This window comes from Mandrillus leucophaeus, unplaced genomic scaffold (assembly GCF_000951045.1).
Source record: "Mandrillus leucophaeus isolate KB7577 unplaced genomic scaffold, Mleu.le_1.0 Scaffold313, whole genome shotgun sequence".
Classification (NCBI taxonomy): Eukaryota; Metazoa; Chordata; class Mammalia; order Primates; family Cercopithecidae; genus Mandrillus; species Mandrillus leucophaeus.
The window spans coordinates 429963-435229 of record NW_012103288.1 but is presented as its reverse complement, the minus strand read 5'-3'; positions in this window follow the sequence as shown (position 1 = coordinate 435229).

Genomic DNA, 5267 nt, shown 5'->3' with positions numbered 1-5267 from the left:
TTAGCCAGGATGGTCTCGATCTCCTGACCTCGTGATCCACCCGCCTCGGCCTCCCAAAGTGCTGGGATTACAGGCTTGAGCCACCGCGCCCGGCCTGCAATAACATTTCTAAGACAGCATAATATATTGCTATGTCTCAAACAACTGAGACAAAATAAAGATAAGATGTTCCCAGAAAACTGTTTTAAGTATCTCTGGAAAAAGTGAAAAATGTCTCTACTCTGTTTGCATCCAAATTATATGGCATGTCTTTTCTAATGGACTCCATTGCACAGGTATTCAAGGCTTCTTTGTTTTCCACAGTCATGGGTTTACCTCCCTGCTGATGTATCAATTACCTATTGTTGCATAACAAACCACAACAAACTTTGGTGCCTTAAAACAACAATGTATTTTTCTCAGGATTCTGTGGGTTGAATTGATGGTTCTTATGTTGCCTCCTCTGGACTCACTCTTGTGACTAGTCAGTGGAAGCTCCACTGGGAATGGAAGGTCTAAAATGACCTCACTCATGTCCGGAGCCTTGGTGCTGGCTCTTGGCTAGGCCTCTGTCTCTCCACATGTCTCTCATCATTTATTGGGGCAGCCCGAGCTGCTTCTTCTTGGGTAGCAGAAGCACCCAAGAGGGCAAAGTTAGGACAGTGCATGGTCTCTTGAGGCCTTAGGCTTTGAAACTCATTTAACACAAGTTCTGCCACATGTTAGTAGCCTAAGCAAATCACAATGCCATCCCAGATTCAAGGCATGGGGAAATAGACTCCATTTCTCCATGAGAGAAACTGCAAAATATTGTAGCTCTGTTTTTCAATCTGCTACAGAGTAGATTGATTATGGCAAGAAGTCCAAGCTGGAGTTCTTCATGTACCAAGCCCCCAGGTTTCCACAGCTGTAGTTGAGACTTACAACTCCATCCTCACTACAAACATCACCCTGGAGCACTCAGATTGCACCTGCATGGGAGACAATGAGGCCATCTGTGACATCTGTCGTAGAAACCTTGATTTTGGGTACCTGACCTACAGTAACCTGAACTATCTGATATTGAATCTGTTGTTGTAGTCAGTTGAATATTAAGAACACATTTGGCTTTAGTAACAGAAAAACCAAGTTGCAATAGCTTAAACAAATAAGGATTTATTTTTCTGAAGTAATAAAGCTGGAGGTAAGCAGCATCAGTCCAGTTGCTCCATAATGCCAGGGCTGGTACCTGCAGTCCTCTTAACTCTTCCCTTATGCTTGTCACCTCATGACCACAAGATGAGTTCACCTTTAGGTATCATATCTAAGTTCCAAAAGAGGATCTAGTAATCATAAAGGCACTTATATTGAAAATGAGTATTTTAGCCAGGTGCGGAGGCTCACGTCTCTAATCCGAGCACTTTGGGAGGCCAAGGCGGGCGGATCATCTGAGGTCAGGAGTTCGAGACCAATCTGACCAACATGGTAAAACCCTGTCTCTACTAAAAAATTAGCCGGGCATGGTGGCGCACATCTGTAATCCCAGCTACTCGGGAGGCTGAGGCAGGAGAATCGCTTGAACCTAGGAGGCAGAGGTTGCAGTGAGCCGAGATCACGCCACTGGACTCCAGCCTGGGCAACAAGAGCAAAACTCCATCTCAAAAAAAAAAAAAAAAGAGAAGAGAAAAGAAAAGAAAAGAAAATGGATATTTTCATATCAATATACAAGTTTGGGGCCAGAAGCAGTGGCTCACACCTGTAATCCCAGCACTTTGAGAGGCCAAAGTGAGCAGATCACTTCAGATCAGGAGTTCTAGACCAGTCCAGGCAAAACCCTGTCTCTACAAAAGATACAAAAATTAGCTGGGCGCGGTGGCTCACAACTGTAATCCCAGCACTTTGGGAGGCCGAGGCAGGCGGTTCACAAGGTCAGGAGATCGAGACCATCCTGGCCAACATGGCGAAACCCCGTCTCTACTAAAAATACAAAAAACTAGCTGGGTGTGGTGGCGCATGCCTGAGAATCGCTTGAACCCAGGAGGCGGAGCTTGCAGTAAGCAGAGATCGCTCCACTGCACTCCAGCCTGGTGACAGAGTGAGATTCCATCTATAAATAAAATAAAATCCAAATTTGATTAGACGACTCCTCCAAGCTGAAACCTAATTAAATTAATTTATTCGACTAAAATGACTGCCTATGTCTCTAGAAAAATATCAAAATCCTTAACATAGTACAATGCCTAATAGTATTTGCAGAGGCTTAATAAATATTTGTGGAAGGGAGAGAGTCAGGTTTGGATCTGGGAGGAACTGCCTTGTGCCTTCCTGTGTTGATTTGCCTTGTTTAAATCTCAGAGCATGTCTTCATTTCCAACTTCATGGAAGTACCTAATGGTAGCCTTTGTTAACTCAAGACCACACAGCTGGTGAATAGGAACCAAGTAGAATATATAGCCCTATTGTTTTTAACTGTAGAATCACAGTTAAGTGAGAAACAATCAGTTTAAAAGTGATAACCACTGGCATGATGTTTGATCCTCCCCAGACACCCCGCCAATAGTTTCTAGGCCTTGGTACAGTCTTTCAGAGATAAAGGAAATTCTCCTTCCATCTCAACAAAGAAGTCCCTTCATCTTTGGACAATTCTGAGTTATTGAAAATCAGGCAATTTAAAGACTACTCTATCCTAGTCAATTTATTGAAATATATAGAGAGTCAAAGAGGGCTGAGAGAGAACGAGAAACCTATATTCTCCTTTCTGTAGTGGTCCCAAGCTGCTTCCAAGAGGAGAAGGTGGGTGACCTTGTCTTCAGCCTATTTAAGGAAGAGATCTGCAATATCTGTTCTCAAAGATTCTGCAAGATACTATAGACTAGCCAGGGACTAGAACAAGGATGGGATGTGTGTGGAGGAAATGGGATTAATCTCAGATCAAATGTTGGGTGGAATCCCAGCTGCTGCAGCTGCTGGGGGCTTAACCAGCTGTTCCCTGGGCAGCTGTAATGTTCACCCCAGGCCTGGTTCTTAGGATGACAGCTCTATCTCAGCTTGTGGCGGTCAGCTCCAAGCTAAGCCAAGGCTCTGCTAGATGGATGGCTGGAAAGCAAAAGAGAATAACAGAGAAGAAGTACCCAGTTCAAAGGACTTCTGTTTGGACATCATATGGTTTGAAATCAGACAACTGTGTTCTTAGGTTTTGCAGTCCCAAAGAGAGAAGTTAAGACACAGTTCAAGTTTCTGAGAGAAGCAAAGCCAGGGCTGGTGGTATCACCTTCAATTCTGTTCCATTGCTATCCTATCCTATCCTATCCTATCCTGCTCCAATTTCTCTACATGGCTCCCACCATCTGCTCCCACAACACACTCCGTGTGGGAGTGGGAGCATTTCCTTCTTGTAATTGAAACTAGAGCAAGGACATTCAAATGCTCAACCGAGGACCAATCTACATAGGGATAAGGGCTATCTAAAAAGTCCTATCCGACCAGGTGTGGTGGCTCACGCCTGTAATCCCAACACTTTGGGAGGCTGAGGTGGGTGGATCACCTGAGGTCAGGAGTTCGAGACCAGTCTGACTAACATGGTGAAACTCTGTCTCTACTAAAAATACATATTAGCCGGGCGTGATGATGCGTGCCTGTAATCCCAGCTACTTGGGAAGCTGAGGCAGGAGAATCGCTTGAACCCAGGAGGTAGAGGTTGCAGTGAGCCGAGACCACGCCATTGCACTCCAGCCTGGGCAACAAGGGCAAAAAAACTCCATTGAAAATAATAATAATAAATAAATAAATAAATAAATAAGTCCTATCCAATTGCTAGTTTCCCCTAATAGCCTAATAGCTGGGATTATAGGCACACGCCACCACGTTCAGCTAATTTTTGTATTTTTTCAGTAGAGACAGGGTTTCACTATGTTGGCCAGGCTGGTCTCAAACTCCTGACCTCGTGACTCGTCTGCCTCAGCTTCCCAAAGTGTTGGGATTACAGGAGTGAGCCATGGCACCCAGTCGTGTTTTTTTGTCTTTGTTTTTGTTGTTGTTGTTGTTGTTGTTGTTGTTTTGTTTGTTTGTTTTGATACAGAGTTTCACTCTTATTGCTCAGGCTGGAGTGCAATGGCATGATCTCGGCTCACTGCCAACTTTGCCTCTGAGTTCAAGCAATTCTCTGCCTCAGCCTCCCGAATAGCTGGGATTACAGGCATGTGCCACCACGCCTGGCGAATTTTATACTTTTAGTACAGACGGGGTTTCTCCATGTTGGTCAGGCTGGTCTTGTGCTCCCTACCTCAGGTGATCCGCCCACCTCGGTCTCACAAAGTGCTGGGATTACAGGCGTGAGCCACCATGCCCAGCCTCAGTTTCCCTTTTAAAATGCAAGTTTGATTATTCCTCTCAGCAGGATTTTTCCCTTGCTTCAAATATTACCATTACTTTTCATCTTTAGGACAATATTCAAAATCCTTAAAGCAAGCTGGGTGCACTAGATCACACCTGTAATCCCAGTGCTTTGGGAGGCCAAGGTGGGAGGATTGCTTGAGACCAATAATTCAAGACCAGCCTAGGCAACATAGTGAGACCCCATCTCTACAAAAAGAAAACAAAGTTAGTTCATGCCTGTAGTCCTAGCTACAAGTTACTCAGCAGGCTGAGGCAGGAGGATGGCTTGAGCTCAGGCATTCCAGGCTTCAGTGACCTATGGTGGCACCACTGCACTCCAGCCTGGGAAATACAAGACCCAGATCACATCACCCTCTAGCTATACTGAACTTGCTGATGCTCCTTTGATCTCCTCAGATTCATCTTACTCTTGCTCCCCAAATCCAACCTTTTGCACATGCCGTTCCCTCTTGGACAACTCACACTCATCTTTCAGGTCTCAGTCTAAGTGTCACTTGTTACCACATTCAACAACCTCTAACCATTTATGCCTGTCTTGCCAGATGAACTATAAGAGCCATGGGGAGAAGGGATTGTGTCCCTGTCTGCCTCTATTGTCCTATCTCCATCACACAGCACAATACTTGACACATAGTAGGTACTCATGAAATTTTAATGAACTGAAAATAACCTCCTCTCAGGGAGATGCTTATTTGTATACATCCACCAAGTCATATATAGAGACAACAACAATGACAATATGCTGATTGGCCACAAAATTCCTTGCAGGGAAATAGACCCTGACCACCTTCTTTCCCATGATAGCTGCCTCAGTCTTCCAACCAAAGAGGAAAGCTCCCTCCAATATTACAGAGACCACAAAAGCACAGTCAAAAATAAACATGTAGGCAAAGCCTGGTGGCTCACGCCTATAA